General features: G+C 42.6%; 1 long non-coding RNA gene across 1 annotated transcript; it reads right to left on the bottom strand.

The window, feature by feature from the left end:
* Window positions 1–22,610: 22,610 nt before the first annotated feature.
* Window positions 22,611–25,677, bottom strand: LOC149524157 (uncharacterized). The gene is made up of 2 exons (XR_016349799.1): window positions 25,339–25,677; window positions 22,611–22,658 (listed from the first exon to the last, which is right to left on the bottom strand). It is a non-coding gene; the product is annotated as an uncharacterized LOC149524157 (long non-coding RNA).
* Window positions 25,678–26,375: the final 698 nt, after the last annotated feature.

Genomic DNA, 26,375 nt, shown 5'->3' with positions numbered 1-26,375 from the left:
CCTCCTAGTGAAATAGTTTTTTCTTTGCCATGTGCAGTGACTAATCTTATTTCATCTCTGATTTAAACTAGGTAGCTATTATTATTTATCCAATATTTTTATATAACTTTGTAGTTATTAGTATATTGGCTTAGATTTTTCTCCGATTGATTTTCTATGAATAAATATGGAACCAGTGACCTGTCATAGATAAAGTAAAAACAGAGTTGTCTGTATGTATTTGTATTCTCTTTTTGAGAACAGATAAAACACACATTCAAGTGTATATTGTGAAAAAATAAATAAGTATGCATGTCCGCAAGATATATAGTGCCGTTCCCTCCCATTTTTTTCCTAGCACTCCTTAGCCTCCCCTTTCCTTACTTGCATGGAGAATAGGCTGATGCCACCCCTGATACTTGCTTCTCTACTAGTCTCATCAATGTTAGTGGGATTTCTGAAAGAACAGATAATTATATAATGTAGAGATGGCAGAAGCAAACTTTAGACTTTAAACTGTTCATGTAAGGTACTTTACAACAGCTAACGCAGAGAGATCTAGATTAGGGATCTAGCTAGCTGCTTCCCACTCCCCGTCCCCCTGCCTCTGCATCAGAGGTAGCAAGGGGGGAAGCTAGAGTCAGTGCTGAGAGAGCCATCTGCATGGGAGAGGGGAGCAAAGGAGACAGAGGCGCAGCGGAGAAACGGTGCGAGCAGGGACTGGTGCACCGGGTCCCAAGTGCTGTGTCTCTGCCTTTGAAATGTAGCAAAGGTGCAGGGGAACCTGGGGTGAGTGGGAACTAAAGCAGTCTTAGTACATTTAAAAAGGCAGAGGCGCAGCCAGGAAAGCCAATGCCCCACTCCCCCCCTTATCGACTAATTGAAATTCCATCAATTACTCAATTAGCTGATTAATCAAAATTTAACATCCCTAGTCTGGATCCTGATTAGGTCCTCTTGAATACAAACAAATTACTACTACTAATTCCTTTAGTATTCCAGTTTTAATTAGGCAAATCTTACTTCCTCTGTCCTAATTTGTCGAATTCGTTGGACTATGATACATTCTTTATATAACTATTATACTTTCCACAAAGTAAAAATAGACTTGCCCACCTCTCGAGATTTCTACAAAATTTAGTCCACTATCTATCTATAAATAAAAATTTCCTCTGGGATGACAATGTGAAGTCTTCATGTCACAGCATCCACAGGCTGGGGGGTGGGGGAAGGCGGTGCTAAGGCATGGGCAGGTAAAGCCCCTAACCCTTCCACTCCAGGTCCCATCCCTGGAGCCAAGCCCCACCCACTGCCAACCCAGTCCTCTACAACAGCCACGTGGAGAGCCGTGCTAGGGCACTGCAGCCTGGCTTTCCCTGGCTTCACAGCCAGGCCTGGTGCACCCTCGCTCGCAGGGCAGGAGGGGTTAGGGTTAGACCGTGGCCCGGAGGGGAGTTGTGGGGGGAGAGAGAAAGGACTCAGGCTGGGATGGCCAGGAGCAGGGAGGGAGAAAAGACCTGGGCTGGTGCAGCTGGCGGCAGGAGGGTGCGGAGGAGGGACAAGGGGCCCAGGCTGGCGTGGGGCAGGAGCAAGGAGGGAGAAGGAGCCTGGCCCTACCCAGTGGCTGGGGGGGAAAGCAGGGGTTGCCTACCCCCCACGAGAGGAAGGTCTGCGAGCTTAACGAACAGGGAGCACAGCCCCCCAGTAAATCTTAATTTCCCTACTTTTGACCTTTCAGTGCAAGGACAGGGTCAATCCAAAACAAAACCACAATCCCATTCATATGTTGTTCTCTCTTCACACTCACCTCCCTTTCCCTATCTCATCTAAAAGCTATTTATGGCAACTTATATAATAACTGGGGTGAAAATTAGAATTTAAAACCAGCAATTAGTTTATTGATGCTGAGAGGTCTTGTTAATCAAGCCTTACTACTTTTTGCAATCAAAAAGCAGTATGTAGCTGGCTTCTCTAACAAAGCTATAGTCAATTAACCACCCTGTAATCACAGACTTGGTTTCCTAACACGTCGACGCATTTCATTGATCAAATTTCACCTCCATCGCACCTTTAGAAAACTAGAAAGTTTTGTAGATCCCATTTTTTCTTTCACTTGATCAAAATATCTAACAGCAAAAAATGCCAACTGCGGTTTTATTTTCCAAGATACTCACTGGAGTCACTTATAGTAAGGTGAGTGTCTCTGGCTTAATAAAAAAAGCTCTTCTGAGGCTTATAGATTGTACATGAGTTTCTAACATAAAACATGTTAAATAAGTTCAAAGTTATTTTATTTTATTATATTAGTATTTCCATGTTAATAGTCCTTTGGTAGTATTCTGTTAGGATTACAAGTTCCTTCTACACCAAACACAGCAGACAAGACCAAAAAATGTTAAAAAGGACAGGGAGAGTGATTTATAAGAGCAATATAAAACATAACCTTTTTGATGTAATATATTTGCACATCAAGTGAAATACAGCCTCTGAAAGTATGACCAGGATCTAGTAAATGACAGCAGAGCAAAATATTTGAGTCATTTTTTCTTTCTGGGCTTTTCTGAAAATAAGATGAAATGACATGGGAAAGTGAAAAGGGAGTAACTTTGATTTCAGAAAAAAAAGTGTTTAGTTTAGGAATAAATACTACCTAAGGGGCAAGCTAGAGGTACAGTGAAGTTCAAACTAATTTGGAAAAATGGCTTTCTTCTCCACACACTTGCAACTGTATCAATTTGATTCAGGTTCTCAAATATTTACTTTTGTCCTATCAGTCAAGATGTGTGATAAGAAACAATGTGTTGTCAAATCACAAATTTAAAGTTTGAAGCACATCCCACCTGTGGATAGAGCTTTGGAAAACATACAAAAGTGAATTGAGACTGGAAAAAAATGGGGAAAAGGGAAGAATAAGTAAAGGGCCAACAGTGGTAATTTTGAACTCAAAGCTTTGAAGAATTAGGACATCTTACTACTTTTCCATTTCTAAGATTCACCGTGTAGCACTGGGAAAGTCACTTCAGCGTTGACTCGATTTTCCCTTGCCTAACACAGGGCTATTCAGAATGGCTTGTGATACCTTATATAACCAACTCTCATTTCAAACAATATAGATACACAATTATTGGTATGGCAAAAGGTTCTAACAGCATGCACATTAGGCAGGATGAAAATACCCATAGAAATAGATACGGTGTAATGAATAACTGTATTCAGGGCATTGTGTAGACATTTGTTTGGAAGGTGAACGCGGAGGTTCCTTTTTGCACAGTTCCTCTGCAACGTAAGAAAAGTAGTTACCCAGAGCCATCTTTCCAGGCCATGCGATCTCATTCAGCAGCCTTGGAGTAGATACTAGAGGTTTCCTAGATGAAAAATTAATACTGAATATGTTCCATATCCTAGGACCCCAGCACAGCACAGGATGCGATGCAAGAATTCCTAACAGCTATTTGCTCAGGTGCTACTTTCCTGTCACAAGATTTACAGGGAGGTCTTGAATGTAGGCCACAGCCTTTATTGGGCTGCTAGAGTGAAAACAAAGAACAGGAGCATAAAAGGGAAATCATATTTAAAGTAAGGAGATGTGTCCTGAACAAAGCTAAGAAAACAAACTAGGACAAATCATTGTACATTACTTCATCTACAGAAACATTTTTAAACAATCATTCACTTTAACATATCTGTATTATAATTTTAATCAATTTCCTTCAGTGTAACATCTTTTTAATTAAAATGCAAGTGGACCACCATTTATTGTTACATAGTAATCACTCTGTCATTGGGGATGGGATGAACAAGATAAAGGATTCCTAATTCCAGAAAAAGAAAAAAACCTCCTATCCATCCATTTTCACTTCAAGTTTGCAAGGGGAGAAAAGGAAAAATTAATTTATTTGCAACTACCAGTTATGAAATTCTAGTCAGAAACAAATCAAATTTTATCAAATGTCAAATTTGGTTTAGTATTTTAAATAAGTAATGCATTTCATTATATGCATATTAGCAGCAACAGAAATCAGTTGTTCTACAACTCAGCTTCAAGGAAAAGCCAATCAAAATTCCAGTAATTCAATATTGAGGTGTCAGGGCTGCAGTGTTAAGAGATATGGGATGGCTTTAATTTGCACATAGTTTTTACCGTTTATGGCTGGTGCCTTTTTAAAGACTATACATTTGATATATTACTGTTATTTCATAATAATTTTTTTTAAAGTTTCTGTGTTTGAGAGACACTGAAATGTTGAGGCTCCACATAATGCTACCTTTTGTATCACTGAAATGTGGGGGTTGATTATGGACTCCTCAGGCATGTGAACAAGATTTGTCCCTACACAGGCTATAACCATAGGAAACCGAAGTCCAGGAAACAGAAGCACAATGGTATGTGGTATCCTTGACAGCCTGAAAACATCTAGTGAGGACAGACTGGGCCCAGAGCCCTGGACAGAAGACAACGTACCAAGCAGCTCACAAGCACATCAGTGTAACAACAAAGCAAAAAATTCAGAGGTAGGACCAGGCTGGCTCTGCCAATAAAAGCAGGGATGTATATGACAACCAGCTCTGCAGGCCTATGTGTAAGTCGACTATCCTATAAGCATAAGGCAGTAGTTAGAAGGGGAACAAAAAGTGAAACACAGACCCTCTCTGCCAATAACAGCCACATGTTGAAGCTACCAGCCAGCCTGGCAGACCTACAGGCTTCGGTGAAGAATTAAATACAGGGGTTTGAGGACACATTATTCTCATGAGAAAGGATTGTGACATGCTGTGAAGAAAGACCACGATAACAAGATCTGAGAATGTTACCCAGAAAGCAGTAAGTGGAAAAGGCAAAAATAATTATTTGTATTTGATTTGATATATGCCACTTTTGATGTTTGTGAGGACTGAAAAGGGAAGCAATTTAAGACTGGTGAAAGATGTGCTAACTAGGGTTGTCTCTGAGAGCAAGCCATACAGCAGCTCTTCCTTCTTAAAACCCCAGTATTGGCTACCAAAGCAGTTACAGTAAGAAAATTGCTGTGCACGTTTTACATTGAGAAATGTGCTAATTGGCAGATAGAAGAAAGGAAAAGATTTATACGATCTGAAGAGAAACCGGAGTAAGGCCTATCAGAATCCTACCACCACTGATATATTTGCTAGATTTCCTTGTTGAAGCCAAACAGGAAGCATCATTTTGGCTGGGAGATGTAGCTTAAGGCAGTATCTACAAACTTGTCATGGACAGCAAAGAGGGGTGGAAAATCCTGGCAAAGGTCAGAGAGGAGGCACAGTCAAGCTGAAATGTAATGCAACTTCCTCATCCCTGAACCTCAAAGTGTTTTAAAACTTTCAAATGCTTGTATGAACTAAAAAAAAATGTAGATTTTTTTTAAACACATTTTAGGATACTGCTGTACTAAATGTACTAAGAGAAAAGTAAGGGCATTCCTTCATGCCCTACCATCCCCTTCGATTCTGTATGTCACTGGAAGGACAGCAAACCATGCAAGGTGGTTTTGACAGGATAAATTTATAATGCCTTCTGTATGACTGGAAGTTGACAGTTTACACAGCCAGGATCCATTTGTCCTTTTCACTATGTATTTCAGTAAGCACAATATTTAGCTATAGAATATACACAATTTAAACAGTCACCTTAAAATGGCATGAGATAGAAACATTAGAAATATAATCGTTTTGTAGGAGTACCATTACTAACAACATGAAATATAGTGATGGAATTTAGATCTGTGATTCAAAGCATAGGAGATGACATGTCAGTTTTTATAGCATTGTACTTACTCTTTTTCCATAATACTTCTTCAGTAACATTGTTGCCAATTTAACAGGCCTTGATCCAATGGATTTCTAATACCACTCCTTATTTATACTACACATTCTACAGTCTGCACTTAAGTATCAAGTCTTAGGCCTAGTCAGCAATACCAAATCAATACACAAAAATGAGGACCAGTTGGGAATGTTGCCTTCTTCTTACCTTGTAACAGAGAAGCAAATTTCACAGTACAGGCAGTCCCCGGGTTACATAGATCCGACTTACATCGGATCCCTACTTACAAACGGGGTGAGGCAACCCCACACTAGCTGCTTCCCCCCAGCAGACCAGGGAGACGCGAAGCTAGCGCCTCCCCCCCCCCCCGGCCCCAGGAGACCAGGGAGACGCGGAGCGGCTTTTCTCAGCAGACACCTCAGCTTGAGAATAAAGGACTGAGGGAAGTGAGGTGTGGGAGAATAAAACTGAGCTCTGGAGAAATGTTTGGCTAGAGTTTCCCCTACAATATGTACCAGTTCCGACTTACATACAAATTCAACTTAAGAACAAACCTACAGTCCCTATCTTGTACGTAACCCGGGGACTGCCTGTATTCCAAAAAATATTCAGAAACTGCCCCTTGCCTTTGGGAGGAAAGAGTAAGAGGCAAAATATAGTGCACATGTGTGTGTTTTTGAGCATGTCTAGCAGAATTAATTCTACTCCATATTCGCCAAGCAGGGTATTATCTTACTGATGTTTGAATCTGTACATCAAAGTTCTTGTTTTTCAATATTAATTTCTCCCCACTATATTTTCACCAATATCCTTGATAGAGTTACTAAATCTATATTCCTCCAAGTACAAAAAAAATACTTCTATGTAGCAACATTCCTACTAGTATCTTTTCTAGGAGTGTTTTCATCACTTGCTTTTTTGTTATTTTGTCAATAACTGATCTCTAAGTGGTTTGAAGGGCTCTATGTTATAGCTCAGTCATGGGGAACTTGCAGCCCCTGGCTAACCTGGATCCAGCCCCCCAAGGCTCTGGGTTCCCCGCCCCAGCATTAGGGAGCCTCTGCTGGCACTTCAGCCCTCCCTGCTATCTGACCATGGGGTGGGAGCACACAAAATCTGCTAGCTTGAGGGTCAGCGGCCCCCAACCCAAAAAAGGTTCCCCAATCCTGTTACAGCTTGAGCGGAACAGCTTCTCAATAATGGTTTTCTATTGGAAGTTTTGCTCCTTAGAACTGGTACTTTATATAGTCCTTTTGAGCTTCTTCAATTGGCCACACTTGGAGTTTGTAGGAGGAGAGGTATTCAGCAATACTCTTTGTATTTTTAAGATCTCCTAGTCAGAGTCTTGTTTTTGGCCTTCAAGAGATGAAGTGATTTTCCAAAGTCTCTTAGAATCAGCTGCTCACTGAAGTTCAGTAATGGTGGGAGACACAGAGAACATTTTGATTTCTAAGTGCTGTGTTTTGCTCTATAGCTATTTCAACAAGAAAATGAGTCTCCCCAATACAAACTGACTCCCTGCAGGGAAGATATCGTAAAAGATTAACAACATTTAATTTCACGTTTTTAAATGTTATTTATTTACCACCTCTTCAGGGATTCAGTCTGCTTTGCAGGACTGGGCAAGAGCAGTATCCCAAACAATTGACACTGGGTACATAAATCCAGCCTTCTACTAGGGGTCTGGGGTCGGGTGGAGGGGATGCTACCCCAGACCCCTCATAGCCTCCCCTTCCGATAGTCCAGCTCTGCCCCAGGAGTCCCCGATTCAGCCGCTGCTGGTCAGTTTCAGCAGCGGCTGAATTGGGGACACCTGGGGCAGAGCAGCTGGGGTGCTGCCGGGTTGGTCCAGTAGCGCCGCCCTTCGGCGCTGCGAGACCAACCCGGCATCACCCAAGCTGCTCCTGGGGACGCCTGGGACAGAGGCGTCCCCAAGAACAGCTGGGGCGCTGCCGGGTTGGTCCCGCAGCCCCGAGGGGCGGCGCTACAGGGCCAACCTGGCAGCACCCCACTGCTCTGCCCCAGGCGTCCCCAAGTCAGCCGCTGCTGAAACTGACCAGCGGCTGATTCAGGTCAGCTGCTGGTGAGTTTCAGCAGTGGCTGAATCAGGAACACCTGAAGCAGAGCAGCTGGGGTGCTGCAGGGTTGGTCCCATAGCGCCGCCCCTCGGGGATGCAGAACCAACCCGGCAGCGCCCCAGCTGTTCTTGGGGATGCCTGGGACAGAGCAGCTGGGGTGCTGCCAGGTTGGTCCCGCAGCCCCGAGGGGCAGCTCTATGGGACCAACCCGGCAGCACCCCAGCAGCTCTGACCCCAGTTTCCCCAATTCAGTTGCTGGTCAGTTTCAGCAGCGGCTGAATCGGGGAAGCCGGGCGTAGAGCAGCTCCTATTGTCCGGCAGCCGGAGCACTTCCGGGTTCCTGATGGTGCCGGACTATCAGGAGTGCCGGAGCATTGGATGCCGGACCAATGGAGTTTTACTGTACTATATAACAATAATTGTACTAAATTATTACACCCATTAAGTTCCTGAAAGCAAAGCAGAGACCTTCTTTTTGTCCTTATCAAACATACCTTCACCTACAAGTTACAGTTATGCGTATGTTTAAAATTACTTATGACATAAGTCTGGGTAACCTCCTTAGCTGCCTCCCTGGAGCGGTCTTGGCCGGTCTGCCCCTCTTCCCTGGAGTCTCGCCGCCCCCGGCTAGTGAGGGGTTGCTTCACCCCGTCACAACCTCACTGACATGGCCTTTGACTGAGATGGTGAGAAACTTCTCACATTTCCAATGCACACCAGAGCCTAGGGTGCCCAGGCCAGTAGATTGTGTACACTCCAGCCCTGTAGGGAGGCAGGGGGCTGGAGTAACAGCCCAGGCTTCCCAATGCTGGGGGGAGCCCTGAGCCTCCGGGGCCGGATCCAAGCAAGCTGGGGGCCAGATGCAGCCCCCAGTTTGAGGTACCCCCGCCCTGACTTAAATATTTCAAAACACAGAAAGCTTAATATATTACATCATTATTTCATCTATAACTTCTTGTAACCTGTCAAATAAATGTAATTTTTACCACCACACTAAATTAAATACATGCTATTTCCCTTCTTCTTAAAGGATTTTCTCTAAAGCCCCACTTCAACTAGCAATATAGTTTTTGAAAGAAACACTGTTCAAGTTTTCCCTGAGAGAAATAGAGAACAAGGAGCCCCTTATTACAAATTGTAAACATTTAACAACTTATCTTTTACCATAAGGGCATAAGAATATTTTCAAAACACTTTACTTATCAAATAAAAAAGCTACTGCTAATTACCAGAAACTGCTACAGCATTGCCAACTTGCTTTGGAGAGCAGTCTTCGCATGACTGATTCCACTCACCCAAAAACTGATAACACCTGCTCTTATTTGTTGCAGAAAGAGCCATCTGAAAGTTATACATTACAAATGAATACATTGTTTTTATGAAGGGAAAGTCATTTGGATCAGTCCTATACTGTGTCAGAGTATAAGTGATTAGGATATGAAAAATTACTTTAAAAGACTATATAATTTAATAGAGAGAGGTATAAGCTTTCTGCAGAATGAACAAATTATTCTACAGAATTTAAAGGAGCACAAAGTCATATTTCTGTCTAGATTTTGTTTTAATCTAAGATTCTATTTTTTCCAATTTGTTTACTTTCATATTTACAGCAATTTGTGCATTACCGCGATCTCACAAACAGTTATACTGGTGCAGACTCCTGAACGCAGAGAACCACTGGCTTCAGACTGCCTTTTTAATCAGTTTCCCCTTTTGCTTGGTTTGGTGGGGTGGCGGGGGGGGGGGGGGGGCTTCAAAATTGAAACAATTAGCAGGGAGGTCAAGAGGCTGCCATACGTGATGTCCACACACCCCTAGCAACTGGTCCAGGTATGGAGAACAGAGAGAAGGTCTATCATCCCTGGAAACACTGTCTCTGACATCTTGCCCTCATCTGTGAGCTGAGATCAAAAGGTCTCGGGTCAGACAAAGGCAACGTGCTTGGAGCAAGGCCCTCTGTGGCCTAGGCAGTGGGCCCTTTCCTACAGGGACCCAGATGTCCAAGGGGGAGCCTCACTACCCCCACATCCGAGGGACAATCAAGCATAGGAAGGTGCCAGCCAGACCGGGAACCTGTGGGGGGCGGGGGGGTGGAGGCGCCATGAGATGGCTGGGCTTCTCTCTGTATCTCGCACATGTTGGATCCAGCAGTGGCAGTGTCCCACGGGGAGAGAACTTGTATCCCTGCCGCTGGAGGAAAAGGGTGCAGGGTGCTAGGGGGAGGAGTGTGTGATCCTCCTGCGCCTCCCTGTGCTGTCCCCAAAAGCGGGTGCTGCCCCGAGCATGCAGGCACACATGTCTGTGTGTCTCTCTCCATGTCCCCAGCCTCCTAGTGATGGGAGGGTGTCCCACCCCAGAGTCAGGAGCATGGCAGGCCTTCCCAGACCCTGTGAGCAATAGCACAAGGGTTCTCCAGTGCAGCCTTCTGGGCCTGTGCTCATGTACACAGGCCACTGCACAATCCATAGGCCAAGAAGGCCAAGTGAGGCGCATCACAGCCCCGCACTGCCCGCCACCTCTACCCTGTGCGTGTAGGAAAAGTATTGGCACTCCCCTAATGGGTCTGCCCCAGCCTTGGACAATGCCTGGGAGACATCCAGGGCGCAGGGTACCGGCTCCAGGGTGAGCATGGTGATGGTGCTGGCCTCATTCAGCTCCTCCTCTGCATCTCTGTCCCCCAGGAGGGTGATGATGGGTGTCTCCAGCCCTGAGTCCACTACCAAGGAAGGGGAGGAACTGACCCACCCCCTAGGAGCAGTGCTGGTTTGTATAATAGGGGCAGGTTCAGCCCTAGAGCAAGGGCTGTGCTCCCTGGTCTTGGCATAGGCCTGGCAGAGCTCCTTGACCTTCATCCACACCCACTCCTCAGTGCAGATGTGGCCCTTGGTGCCCATGCTCTCGGCCATGCGGCCACCCATGTTGGCGTTCCAGCATCTGGTGTAGAGATCCTGGATGGTTGCCTCCTCCTCTCAGACCTCAATGAGGCCCAGGAACTCTGTATCAGATCAGGAAGGTGTGGACCTCTTTTGGCCCCTGGCAGGGTCCTGGGAGCCTGCTGCCTGCTCAGCTGGAGCCATGGAGGGCTCGGATGGAGCACAGGGGTGGTTCCGAGTAGCCGTTACAGCCATGCAGGCTGATGTAATGTGGAAGAGGAATAGCAGGGCCTGCTATCTGCCACAAGCCCTTTCCCCTGCGGCTGTAGCTTTAAGGGCTGCATGGGAAGGGAGACTACAGAGTTCTGATGCGCGTGGACAGAGCAGCCAGCAGGGCACCTATGGGAAGGGCTGGAGGCCCCTTATTTCTAACGAACTCCAGCTGCCCTGTTTACACACGCACTATTGCTATTTCAGAAGAGGCATTATTCCTCATAAAATGAGGTTTCCAGAATCCGACATAAGCCACCCATTATTTCGAAATTATTTCAAAATAAAGGGCTTGCTGTGTAGAGCTCGCAAAGTTATTTCAGAATAATGTCCATTATTCTGAAATAATACTGCTATCTAAATGTACTCTAACGGTAGCTATTTTCTTTAGTGAATGGCTCCTGCTTAAGTAGGATAGACATGAAACTATGCTGGTCTAAACCCACTAATTTAGTATCCAAACCAAGTTGGAATTAGAACTATGTTATTGCAGGATTACTCACTGCACTGTTAAATTCATTCATTCAAAGTTAATTTAAATGAACGTGCAGCTCATCTGATTTTCTTTTTTCATAAAATCAAATTTTAATTTTAGTAACAATAAAATATCAGGAATAACATTCTCATGGTAATATCTATTAGACTAGAATGTCTCACACACACAGTCTGCAGGCCAAATCTGGCCCATTTGATACATCTATTTAGCCTCCATGGTATACCCAGATTTTGCAGAATCTAAGCTTGCCTTAAAAAAACATTTATCACTCATGTTTTGCAAATAAAATTGTCCAAATGTGAGCCAACTGCACACTGATTAAATGTTTTCTTTCTGAGCCTGCAGGGAACCCTGTAACAAAGACCCTGAGAAGTATAAAACTCCCCTTTAATGGCATTAGGATGCCTATCTTCTAGAACTGAGATCTTGACTTCAAAGACTAATGAGACTTTAAATGTTGTAATTAACCCTTTGCAGTATTATGGTGGCCATGTTGGTCCCAGGATATTAGAGAAACAAAACATATGAGAGAATATATTTTAGGCTTCGTCTACACTGCCGGTTTTGCTGGCAGTAAGTATGCAAATAAGGTGTATATTAGCATATCGCTGCACCTCATTTGCATAATTTATGCACGCCGTTTTTGCAGGGAAAAAAGTACCGTAGACCTTTTTTTTTGGCACAAAAACCTCATTCTCTGCAAGATCCTTATGTGGAAAATGGGGATTTTGCGCAAAAAAAAAAAAAAAAAAAAAAAAAAAAAAAAAAGGTCCACGCTACTTTGTTCCCTGCAAAAACGGCTTGCATAAATTATGCAAATGAGATTTGGTGATCCACACCTCATTTGCATACTCACTGCCAGCAAAACTAGCAGTGTGGACATAGTCTGTTCGAGTCTTACAGTCTGTAACCCACTAACCCTTCTATGGACTATGATTGCAGAATCTAGAATAGTCCCTTGCAACATGTGTAAACTCCTTATGCTAAACCATCAGCTCCATCTTGTATTTAGTGGGGACACCCTGAGTATCTTTCCCAAACCTAAAGAAGAATTCTCTGTAAGTTCAAAACATTCTTTCTTCCACCAGGGTGAGTGAAACCTGAAGCATGGAGTTCCATCCCTGACCATCTTAGCTAACAGCCATTGATGGCTCTATCTCCATGAATTTATCTAGTCCTTGGAACCCATTTATGCTTTTGGCCTTGCAACATCCCTTAAAGAGTTCCACAAGCTGACTGCACTGAATGAAGAACCACTTCCTTCACAGAGCGTTACATCTGCTCCCCGTTAAGTGGAGCGACAGTTATTTTCTTGGTGAGAGTTGTATAGCAGGATTATGTGGACAAAGGAAAACCTACTCAGCTGTCCAAGAGCAGTGATGAAGGGCCTTGTGTTTTTAACATGAGTGTCCCGATTTTACAGGTCGTGCCCCAAGAGATGGACAGCCCTAGGGAAACACAGCTTTGCCAGAGCCTATCCTATTCCTGCCAGGCTGCCCACCCAGCTGCTGTACTCTCTCAGGCAGCCTCCAACCTGGGAGAAGACTCTGCCTGACATGGTGCAGCACAAAGGGACGGAGTCCCCGCTCTCTCTGCCAGGTAATGTGCTGGGACGGGAGGAAAGAAATGAGGCAGCAGTATGCTCCTGAGTCTCAGGCAGCCTCCAGCCACGCTGCCTGGGAAGCACACTGCTTGCTACAGACATCCCCTGCCCCTTCTTTCTGGGCAGCTATTATGTACACCGCAAGCCTCCTGCTGGAGTGAAATGCAAACAACCAGCTTCTTTCCTCCTTGCCTTTTACTATGAAGGTTGCCAGTCATAATTCCATGACTGAGGTTCAGTTCCATTTTGCACTTCCAACAGAGATTCAACCTCTGAGTTGTGTGTGAAAAACCGTCTATCCTCCCCAAATTCACGTACTTACTGAGTGCAGAATGAATTTTCTAAATATTTGCAAATAAATCCATCATTGAAACCTGCTCCACTGTTCAGTTCTGAGAGACCGACAGAGGATGGAAAAAGCAGGGAGGAAGGTGAAAACAAACCATTAAACAAATTCCTAACCTCATGGCCAACACACACACACAAAATCTAGAACCCTGTTTCCACTTCTCCTCCGAAATGAATATCCTAATTCTTCAGTTTGGAGTTTCCTTACTCATGTCTGACTAGCGCTCAGTAGTAGAAAAAGTAGCATTTCTTTTCTGTCAAAGAAAAATGTGTATAGTTTTTCTTTTTTCCTTTATTTATATACAGTGGAAGCACTTTACAAGTTTCTTCACAATGACATTTTATTTTTTCTGCTAGAACTGGTCAGAAAATAGCATAATCTCTTTTTGACCTGCAATCACTTATCTGTTAAGTGTATAAACATAAAGTGCTCTTCCAAGCTAGCCACAATGAGCCAAATTGAACCTAGTATACCAACTGAATTCAATACAGTTTCCACAGAGGTCAATGTGGACCAGTGTCTTAAAAGTATTCATTAAAAATGTAAGAGCAGTTTATTACTCTGACTTCCTGTTATTTTAAAGCCAACATAACAGCAAAGACAGACATGCAACGGAAAATAAAATGCTTTCAGTTACTCGGCCAATAGAAAAACAATGTATATTGCTGTTTTTGTTCTATATGGAAAAAATTATTATTTCATTTTAAGCAATATTGCACTTGGACATAAAACCAGCTCAGGTATGAACAGAACATTATAGTTATATAAGAAATAACAGAAGGTAGAGATGTTATTTAAGAGATTACAATTAATTTTTTATTATATATATATATATATATATATAAAATTAGGTGGTACATTATATATACACTTACATATATCACACAGTGACACAACATTAAAAAAATGTATGCCAGTATGTAGGATGCTCTTTTACCCCATCATCATTTTAAATTCCATAAAGAGCTTCCAAATTGCATCATATCAGGATGAAATTGTATTGCAGCTTATATGAGCTTTTTTAAAACCATCTTGACATTTCCCAGCTAGCAATCACTAGCACAGCTTTTTATTATTTCCCAGGATGTTGGAAGTAGGGCTACTGTTTGAAGTACACTATCTTCCTAGGAAAGAAAATTACCTTCTAACCTAGCTATTGTATATCTACTGAGTACCACAAAGGAAATTTCTACAAACATTGAGCATTATAACACCCAGAAACAACACGTAGCTTCACAAGAGGATAAAACCAACATCCTACTTCTCCAAATCTTGAGTTTTCTTTTACAGAAAGGAAGGTGGACAAAGTGGCATAATTAAAACAAGAACTGAAATAAGAACCCCAAATAAATTGAAAATTTTCTGATATTTAAAAAAGGCTTTGCTCATTTTTTGTGCTTTTATTTTAATTTTTGTACTACTCTTCCAGAAATGGAAGTGAAAGTATAAAATAAAGAAAAACGTCACTGCTTCCTGGGTTATGCCTTCTTTCATACTACCTGCTATGCACGAAACCATCCCTGAGACTCAAGAGCACCAATCTACTTGTTCCTCAACCACACCACTCAAATTCTCATTTCTTGCCGAGTGAAAATATTAAAAAAATTGCAAAATGGTATATTGGCATGAGGGAAGATGGAGAATAAAAGCTCCCTCTGCAGGTCTCTATGCATCTTCTCTTGGTCTGTTTTCTTCTCCATAACATGAGGAATGTCTTAGTATTTTTGTTTTGCACAGTGCCAACGCACATTACTAGTTTGTAATAAATAACTCATAATAAAAGGGGTTGTGATGAGATTTTATGACTCAAATCCCCCAAAGAATTACTGGAAATCTCATATAAAAAGATTTATCACAATACTTCCAGTCCTCTACTGGAACAAAGAAAAGTTGCTTAGTCATTTCTTCTGAGGTTATGTCATGGTAGGGGGACACTGACACCAGCTCTGGAACCAGAATAGTAGAACCCACTCTTTGCAGGGCCCCACTGTTGCTTAGTAACTTGCAAATAATAAGACTGATCCACTTCTACCTACATCTGGTGCTCATCCCTTTAAATTAAACAATAACAGGAAATAAAAACTGGGAAACTCAACTGAAAAGTCCAATTACCAAATGAATTAGTCTTGCTAAAAGAAAAATTTGTACCAGACATCTGAAAAGGAATTTCTATTGGACCCTTCTTCTAAACTAATCAGAAAATAAAAATGATTGAGAAAACAGAACAAACTGCAGAATCATCCAAACTTGTTTTTTCAGAGCAGGTTTGCTTCTCTACTCAATGGCATCCTTAATCCTGATTTAGTGTTCTGTCTTAGGGAACTAATAAATGTCTTCCTAGTTTGAAGTGAATGCTTGGTGGGGGGGGGGGTTAATTAAGAGTAAAATAGATGCAATTGATCTTTTTGAAAATAAAAACTTTCAGAGATGATGAAAATCAATTGAAATAATGTTAACTTGAAAATGGCTTTCAAAAATAGTTTTGAGTGGCCTTTCATAAGATTAGTCACAGACCTCAAAAGGCATTAAGAATATGTTACATACATATTATGCACAAGGAGCCTTTACTTCTATTGTTTAACCTTAGACAAAGATGACCTGTCATTTCAATTAAATGTATCCATCAGTATTCCACTTTATATAATATTTTAAGTCCTTTGAGTGCTATAAGGAAATGACACTGGCACTTGTGTTAGAATCGTGAAAAGCAAAGCAAAGTGACAGGAAATTGTATTTTACAGAAGGGAAGAAATTTTAAATAATTGATTCTGCACTGATCCAACCTATACCCTCTGCCTTGGTGTGTGTAGCTGTGGTTCAAGAATTGTCTCCATTGCCCAAATATAGGGAAGGAGATAGGGTTGCCAGGTGTCTGTTTTTGAACTGGAAAGTCCAGTATTTGACCTTTCTGTTCAGGAAACAAATTGAGAAAATATAAATGAGAAAATATATTTTCTAAATAAGATGTAATGTAGATTGTGATGTAATGTCAAATGTGTGCAGTATTTTTATTGAAATCACCTGGCAACCCTAGAAGGAGGTGGTGTCAGAATAAAATTGCAACCACGGCAAAAAGCTGTCCTGAGATTCTCTAATGAATGTGTGCTGTTTTTGCACAAGGCTCTGCCCTATACCAGACAACAGTATCCAGGCTACAGATTTAAATCTTGCGCTAGCCAGCAGCAAGCTTCCCAGTGAAACAGAGGTTGTAGATACCTTGATACAACTTCATCCAAGCTGTCTTTTAAGTCATGAGGATCCTATTTTTGTAGGCAAATTCTAGAGTTAAATCTCTCTTTACATCTTCAGAGCGTGTACAAGAGTTTAATAATTAATCATCTCAACACTGCTGTGAGCTATTACTTATTTATCTAGGGTCAACTTTGTGCTAGGTGTTCAAATCCCAAAACTTTATTACCCAATGTTATAGCTATAGAAACAAACAGAAAGGTTATGGTGCTATGCCTAAGCAAACACTGGCAGAGATGACACTTGGAACTTGGGAGTTCCAGGTTTCAAGATGCTACGGTATAAACTGCCAACCCCCGGTGAGCTGCCAATGTTTTAAACAAGGGAATCCTAAAGCATTTCTCCATCTTAGCCTGTGAAATATCCCATAAAGAAGGGGGAGAGGGACTGAGTAATCCTAGGTAGCCCCTGGTGATGTTTGGAAAATGCTATTTGATGCAAACACAAATATTGTTCTTCAAAAGTATTTAAAGAACCACCGAGATATCTTTGGCAATGATGAGTATACTGTTCACAGGAAGTGGTAATTAGGGCTGGGCAATCTGGCTCAGGGTGCTGTAGCTGGGGGGCACCGCAAAGGGCTTGGACTCTACCCCTCCCCTTTGATCTCTTTTTCCCGCCCGCTGGCAGGCTTTTCTGTCCCCTCTGCATTCTTTTCCATCCATGTGGAGGGTCTGTGGGTGGGAGGGCACAGGATTATCTCTGGGTGAGAGACCACTGGGAATGGGGGTTACTGGGCAGGGAGGCAGTGTAGTAGGCACACTGGCAATGCAGGACTGGGGTTGAGGGTTCAGGCTAAGGTAAGTGCAGAGGTTGGGGTGAAGGTGGCAAAATGTTGGAGTTAGGGGGCACAGTGTAGGAGTTGGGGTGCAGGAGGGGCAAGAGAGGATGGGAATCCAGGGGTGGGGGAGTCCATCGCAGCCAAAGGAAATGAGCACCTATGTCTGGGGAAAGGAACAGGGGCATAAAAATACAAGCTTGCCCAGGACACCATTTTCTCAAAGGCCGGCCCTGCTGGTAATCTTCATTAGAGGCAAAGCAACCATGCAACCTGTGAGGATGTGTAGACTATTTCTTTAAATCTTACCAAAGATTCAGGTACATTCTTCCCTGTTAAAAGAGAGTAAAAGTAACTCATTCTTTACCATTGTCACATGACAAAAGCTTCTCCTCATTGTGATGACAGAATTGCAATCAGATCCGTAGAATCTCCTCTACCACATTACTTTTGTCAACCAGATATTAGGATTTATATAATTTGGTGCAGTTACATGTCCTAACCAATATTTACAAACTTGTGCATCTGAAATTTACAAGTGACCATACTGAAGACACATGAAGAAATGGGTACTCAGCTCTTCTGAACATCAGATAGCAACTTAGAAATCAAACTTCATCCATCAGACAAATTGAGCTCTAGCTCACAAAAGGTTATGTGGAACAGGCAGGCAATGGAGTTTTATAACATGCTGCAGGGGGGAGGGGGAGCACTCAAAGAGAAAGGTTGAGAATCCCTGTCTACATTAGCTAATTACAGTGATGTAACTACTTCATTCCAGGGTGTGAAAAATCCACAGCCTTGAACAACATTACACCAACCTAAGCCCTGGCGTAGGCAGCACTATGTTGAAGGGAGGGTTTCTCCCATCAACATAGCTACTGCCTCTCAGAGCGATGGAGTAGCTACACCAGCAGGAGGAGCTCCCACCAAGCCATATTCTGATTTCCCCTTGGACAACCCCCCAAATACCCATAATAAATTGTCTGTCATCTGCTGTACCACTGTTGTTCCCCAGCCTGTAGCTCCCTCTACTCATACTCATTTGTAATGTTGGGGGGTTTCTAAGCTTATGGAATCAATTTAAATAAGTAAATCTGCTCTCCTCACACCCACTAGGTCAGTCAAAGGCTCCAGTACTCACCAAGACACAGACTCAAACACATTTGGAGTGTATAAGTCTAGCCATTTCAAAGTTGGCTGTGAGCCAAAACAAACAAGATAAAAGTGGTGAGATCACTGTAGAAATCAATCCATTGTAACTCCCAAATGCTTTGACTAATCAGTCTTAAACTTTGCAGAATAATTGCTATCCCAGCATAAGATCACATGTGAAATTGCAGGCAGGCAGGAGCAGATTACAGATAGGCCAGTAAAAACTGAGTTTATAACAGAAGATTAGCTTCAACCTTAATGAAGAGTTTAGTGTCTCTGAAATATGGAGGCAGATAACTACAATATAACAACATAAAGGGGATATTTTTAGGGACTCACATTTAAAAAAAGAGGTCATAAGAGCCTTCTGAATCAGGCATAGTAGTTGAATGAAGTGGACAGAAGCAACATAAAGCTTCCTATTCTTGATTATCTCTCCATGGAGGCAATGACAAGTATATTTCTTCCACCTTTGACTATCCTGAAAATGACATCCTTTCCGCTAAGATGAAGACCTTCTTAGACTGATGCGTGCTTTTATCTCCTTCCTCAGACTATAGCAACAAAGGTTTGCAGGAACATATCATGGGGCTGTTTCAGCTTTACATACTTCATTGACTTTCCCATTCATTTCCAAACACGACTAAGTCCTGTTCCAAAAATTCAAAGCTCTTAATTCCCTTGGAGTCTAGTTACTTTGGAAACGACCTGATTCTATGAGATCCTGTTGTGCCTACACTGCAATAGAATACCTGCAGTTGGCCCATGACAGCTGTCTTGCGCTCACATAGTTTTTTGGCTGTGTAACTATAAAATTGCTGTGCATACCTACATGGATCCGAGGGGTCCAAGAGCTTGGGCTCCAGCCTGAGCCCAAATGATTATACTGCAATATTATAGTACTGGAACCTATGCTCTGTGAGCCCAAGTCAGCTGATACGGGTCACGATTGTAGACATATCCTTCAAGAGAGCCAAACCCCAGAGTGATGAGCCAGATAGAAACTACATGCATGGAACAGAATTTTCTCAGCAGCCTAATCTAAGCCATGGAACTCCTTGCCAGAAAAGATCTGAACTGGAACAATGAAGCATGACAGTGTTCAAATCAAAATGTAAGCATGCCATCAGATAAATCCTTCCCCATTAGAAGGGGAAGGATTTATCCCCTTTCATTTAAAAAAAGTCCTTGAACACAACACACATATAAACATTAGCACTTGGAAGAAGACAAAAGAGAAAAAATCCACTATTTACAGTATTATGCTTTTTTCATAACTTGTTTGTGTTGCTTAGATACCAAGGTGATAAGTGCCTTAGAGAAAGATAGAAAAGTCACCTAATGGCTGACATGGGGAAAACTAAAAAGAAATCTATAACTTTCTATGCCTTCCGTGGACATGCATGATTCAGGCAATACAGCCATTTGTAGATGAAAGGAGCCCCATGTGATGAAAGTAGAAACCACCAAGTTGAGGATCAAGCACATATAAATCATATTTCAAAAACAAACAAACCTAAATAAAATCATTTCTAAAGTTTTAAAAACTATAAAAATTTTAGATATATAAATAACTTGCAAATTCAAGGATTGAGGAGTATGTATACCTTTAGTCAAATACGTTTAAATATGCACACAGAAGATCAATGTATTCAAGGGTTTTAGTACTGCTTTCATAAATTAAATATTGAAAGTGGTCTTCTTGTTTTTCATTTAAAAATAAAATATACTACGTGTATCACAGACAAATAATATGCAATTTTGGACGATGCTTTCTTTAGGCGCACACAATTAATAAAGACTTCTAGTTTACAAATATTCAGAGTTATTTTATATATATTGACATACTGTCATTTGTAATATTCTGTCTGTTTATGGGATACATACAATATTGTGTATATATGCTATACGTTTATATTGTACATGCATATTTTATACACACAATATTACAAATGAAAGTACACCACGAGCATTAGTTTTACCGAAGTTGACAACAGAATATCTTTTAAGTGAACATACCATCTGTTTCTACTGCCTTCTCATCTTAATATTGACATCTCACTATTCTCACATATATACTTACATGCATGGATGCACATTGTATACTAATAACAGACAGTGAAAGCAGATGCTTTAACTTCAATTGCACATATAAAATATAACAGATTGCATTTATTCTGAGATTATATTGTCTGAATAACCATCATAGTATTACACTGATTTTTAAGTAGACAAATCTAAACAATAATCCATCTCTTTTATGATACCTAAGGTGACAGATGATAAATTAAGAGACGTTATCAAAGATGACAACATAATGAAGAGACAGCAGAACAACTCTTTCAGCCTTCCATTAAACAATAGTTCAAAAATATGCAGAAGATGATAAATGTTTTCTATAGTGAAATCACAAAACTGACTGAAACAGTGTTGGCTTGATTCCTTTTGAACACCAAAATACGTCTGCCTCTTCCTGCCTGGGCAAAATAAGTGCTTCTGTTCTACAGGCAGGCAAATCTAGAGAGTACACAAGCCACTAGCCAACAGAGGATCTATCTGTGAGGGAGCCCCATATGTGCCATTGTGCAGAACGCATTTGGATACATGGCAGCTTAAATTCCAAATGGATGTACTGCTATTCAGACCCAATGACCATTTCTTCTATGTAAGGCGAGGTGGGCAATAATTTTTGACCAGGGGTCACTTACAAAATTTTTAAAGTGGCCCCAGAGCTGCCCCAAAAGGGGTGGGGCCAGAACACTTCCCTGTTTCCCCACCCACAGACCCTGATTGGTTCCCTCTAGGTGCCTGTGCCCCTGAGGTAGGAGGAGATTTGGAGCACTCTCCTGAGCCCAAGTCAATCAGGGCCTGGGGGAGGGGAAGCATGTGAAGTCTCTCGCTCCCCACCCCACCAGGGAGCACCTCACTTAGAGTCAACTGCCAGCTGAGCAGCAGCTGGGAGTGAACTTTAAGTGCCGAGCCCCTTGCAATGTGGGAAGAGACTCTGAGCGCTCCCCAAGCATTGACTGTCCTGGAGGCAGAGGGAGTGCACAAAGTCTCCCCCCACCTTGCCCCCATCCTTCAAGGAGCATGTGGCACTGAGAAGCGCTGCGCCCCTCGCAGGGAGGAAGGAGACTTTTCCTGCTTGTCTCCTTCCCCCGGGCTCTGATTGAGCTGGGGGCGAGGGAGCACACAAAGTCTCTTGCTCCCTGCCCTCCGGCATGCAGCGTTTAGACTCTTAGCACCACGCACTCCCCCATCCCTAGGCCCTGATTGGCCTGGGGAAGGGGGAGCAGCAGGGCCTCCACAGGCTGGATCAACCCACTTGGTGGGCCAGATGCGGCCTGCAGAGGACCTTTTGCCCATCTCTGAGGTAAGAGCTCAGAGGACCAACATCATAGGTACTACTGCAGCCCCAATGTTAGAGAAGTAATAACAAGCATCTTCTAAACCACATTACAGCATAAGGATCTTTATTGGGATGTAAAAAAAGTAGTCAGGTACTGAGGTCCCTCGCTGCACCTCTGTCTTTTAAATATAGCAACAGCCTGGCAGCTCTTACTACATTTAAAGGGCAGAACTGCAATAGGGTTAGCTCCCAGGGCCAGCGCGAGGTGGGACTGCTTAGTCCAGGCTCACGGTGCCCGTGGGTTACCCCTCTGGGGCTCTACAGTTTAAATATAGTAGGAGCCAGGCATGAAGACCCACAGCAATGGCAGCAAGTGCCCCTCCTTATCAACTAAGGAGGAAATTCCATCAACTACTCAATTAGCTGATTAATCAAAATTTAAGTTCCCTAGATATTTACTCTCCTCCTCAGATATATCCTAGTGCACATGCTGTTCAGTGTTGGCACCAAAGAAAACATTTAGGCCATAGTGGCTAATTCTACAGTCCTGATTCTGAACTTTCACTGAGAGGAATTTTTGAAACTTTAACAGCATGTACAACCTAAAAACCCTCATGCAGCACCAATGAGGCCAGCCACTCTCACCTACCAGTCCACTTTTGAATCAAACACTTTCATGCTTCCTCCCATGCTGTCCCTGTAAAAAAAGTCACTTAGTTACTTCACAGATTTTGACATCATGCCCTCTCCTTAACCCTCTGCCCTGATGACTAGTATTGACATCTTGTAATAGACAGGCAGGTGGAAGCAAAGACTAAATAAATATACAAAACTGTCCCCCTGACTCCTCCCACATAGCTGGAGCTGGGGGGGAAAAAAAATCGGCTTTTAAGCTGGCTCCCCCCAGGATGCCTCCTTTCCTCCCCCTTTCTGATAGAGGCAACAAGGGGGAGGAGCAACTAATCAACTAGTGTGTCCACTATCCGCTAAGTTTTTGCTTATCAGATCGTTGACTAGTCGCTTATATCCCTAGTTTCTAGATAAAATGACACTTATGTGAAGAAAGCCAAGCAATACTATTTAAAAAAATATTTGTGAGTTTTAATATATTGATTACAATAGGAATTTTGCCTGAGGGCCATACCACTCTCTCATTTAATTAGTTTTTCAGTTACTGGCTAATTGCTGACCATTTCTTTTCTATTTTTTTAAACTTGTTCCCCAGAGACAGTACATTTTCTAAACAGACTCTTCATTACATGAATATCTGAAAAAAACAACGATTTTGTAATGCTTTCTTAATCTGTTTACATGCATTAAAATGCCCATTTTTATATAGTTTACTGTTCGAAAGGACTATTTTCCAGTGATTTTATTAAATGATATTAATGAATGAAATTCTACAATACTACCTCCTCCTCCTCCCAAAAAACGCTGATTCTGAAAATAGAAAAAAAGCCACCCTAACAATCTAATCGCTATCACGGTTGGCAGTAAACTTCATGGACAGTGATCTGCCCAGAGCTTTGCTTCCCACAGAAACTGTCAATTGACTTTATAGACATAAATTGGAGACTTGCAGCTACATTGCTGTATCCACATTTTGACAGCAGGAAAAAATCTTTAATCTCTTTCCACTCCCTATACGTTAGGACAAATCATTACCTAAGTGTGAAAGCTACCTATTCAGAGCAGATTTTAACACACAACCTATACTGAATTAAGCAACATCTTTTCAAAAAGTATTTTAGTAATTTAACAGCCTAATTTTTTTAGCTTTGTTTCTAGAAACATAAACCAATTAACCAATAGCACTGTGTTGCGCCATTATTCCCCAGGCTCTTCATTTATTCCTTGCTCTTCTTACTTAAGTAACCACAGTATAGTAACAATACGTTTTGCTGTGAAAAACCATAAATGATGCCTAAATCCTTTTCACCAAAAACTGTTTAAATTTTCAACTGCCAGGGAATAACTACTTAGCAAAATTTAAGGTGGACCAACCTGCCAGGTGGACCAGCTTCCAGATGGATTTGTATTTTGTTCTTGGAAAAGCTTAACTTTTTTTTCCTTACTATATCAGAAATGGCTAGATATAGGAACATTCCCTTTGAGCCTCCTCAATGCAATAGTTGTAGTTTTGAAACTTGTAACTGAAAGCTACATGAGAGATTGAGATTGGCTACAAAAGAGAAGAATTAATGTTGCACCTGGAACCTTCATGAGCATTTACATGCTTTCTGGTACCTATATTTTCTTGTTGCTACAATTTAAAATACAATCTTCTGATTTCCTGACATTTCAGACTGTTTTAAGTTACTGGAAAGTTATAAACATGATCTAAAACATAGTGAGCATTTAAACATCTTTCCCAGGTCCCCTCTACTAACTGGGGGGGTGGGGAGGGGAAAGACTGGAAGGTTGTGCACATTTGGGGGGGAATAAAAAGCAACGTGCAAATAGGAAACAATTATAAGGAGCTTAAAAACCAAGAACCCCACATTAAAATATCTCTATCTGATGCTGTAAATATTCACAAACATTAAAAGGCTTAGGGTTCAACTAAGCCTGATACTTGGGTACTTAATTCAACCACCAGGTCTTACAGAACAAAGCAGCATTCCAAAGACTCCCCGCAACCTATAGCTGTCTTCCCGGGAGATGAGGGATGTAGAGGCCTTCTACTCACATACAGTAAGTATGTCAGAGGACACGAGGTCCTTCCCAGCTTCTCCAGCTTCATTAGGGTACGACTGCATGAGATCAACCCTTCAACAACTAAGGAGGGCACCTTTCTTCCTCTCAATCCTCCTTGTTCTCTCTTACAAATTATCTCCTCTCTTCCTCCCTGGGAGTGCCTTGGGCGTGGGGTGACCATGCCTCTCATGTGGGCCAGAACAATTCATTTTTCCAGCCCTGTTCCAGCTATCCGGATTTTTTTTTTGGAAGGGGGGGGGTATTGATCATCAGACAGCAAGAAGAAATGGGGCAACTGCCCACTTTTATCAAGAAAGCAGGGTGCAGAAGAGGAAGGTGTAGGGGAGGGAGGAAGCTGCAATGGGGGAGGCAGAGCTGAGGTGGGGGCAGGCAGCACTCAATGAATAACAATGTCTACTCCAGCCTCGTGTGGGGGCCAAGCAGGGCTCAGGCCAGCAGCGACCCCAGCCCTGCAGGCAGGGTTTGAGCGAGCAGCGAACAGCAGCCACCCCAAAGCCAACCATGTGCCGGGGCGGGCAGGCAGGGCTCAGCAGAGCTGCAACCCCAGCCCTCGGGGGAGGGAATCGAGGCAGCCCCACGCGGTGTCCTGCTTCCCCGTGAGAAATATGGTCACCCCACGGCCCCCTGGTGGGGGGATAACGCCTCCCTCGCGGTCTCACCTCAGGCCCCGCACTGCCACATGGTGACCAGTTAAAGATGCGGCAGCTGCGCCTAAAGAGCCGAGGCAGCCGCCTGCTTCTCCCCGCTCCTTCTCATTCTGCCACGCCCCTGCGCGCCAGTGGCCGGAGAAGCCAGAAGCAGCAGAGAGAGGAAGATGTTGGCATCCTGCCTTCTCCACAACAGCGCAGTCTAGTGGGGGGAAGCCAGCACCACTTTAACCAACACGTGGAAGTCACAGCTGTTGGGACAACAGGACTCAGTAGCTCGGGCAGGATTGTAACATTTGGCACATTCCAGCCAGCAGACACTCTCTGGGTGCTGTTCTAGGCTCCCTGATAACTATTAAATAAAATCTCAGTTTGCAGATAAGACTCTGGGGCTGCATGCATATATATATATATATATATATGCTCTGACTCATGTTGCTGTTGCACCTTTTTTTTTGACAAACTTTCTACTAGATACATCTGAGCTCCACTACAGTGAATATAAAAATACTGTAAAAATAGTGTGAGACCTATGACCTATCAGTACATTATTCCAAAGCCATTGAAAAAGGTTTCAGTTTTTATTCAAAAAGTCCAAAGGCTTACTGGTGGCTGACTAGCACTGTCCAGTGAACTTTATGTCTTTAGGAGAGAAAACGGGCTAGTGAAGTCAATGTCACATGATCTCCTGGAACTTTAAATACCCAGAAGTTAGAGTGCAGAAGGCAAAGGACATAATTGGTATTAACACAGGCAAGATTTGACAATTTCTCACTACAAGCTATAAAGGAAGGGCAGTTTGGATCACAAGGTAGAAGATATTAAGATAATGGTAAAGATAAGGATAATCACACTGAATGCTTCAGAGTCTTAACCACTCTCCACCCCTTTGTACAAATGTTCTATTTTAAGAGAACGATGCCCAGCTGTACAAGACAATGATAGAGGGAGGATAGTGATAATTCAATTGTATTTTTTATTTCTTAATTGTGTGCACTATCCTACAATATCAGCATAAATGAACTAGCCTAGCAATTCTTCAAACAAAA

Source organism: Pelodiscus sinensis, chromosome 6 (assembly GCF_052426305.1).
Source record: "Pelodiscus sinensis isolate ZL-2025 chromosome 6, ASM5242630v1, whole genome shotgun sequence".
NCBI classification, from domain to species: domain Eukaryota; kingdom Metazoa; phylum Chordata; order Testudines; family Trionychidae; genus Pelodiscus; species Pelodiscus sinensis.
The sequence above is the reverse complement of the archived record's forward strand: the minus strand, read 5'-3'. Positions and strand labels throughout refer to the sequence as shown.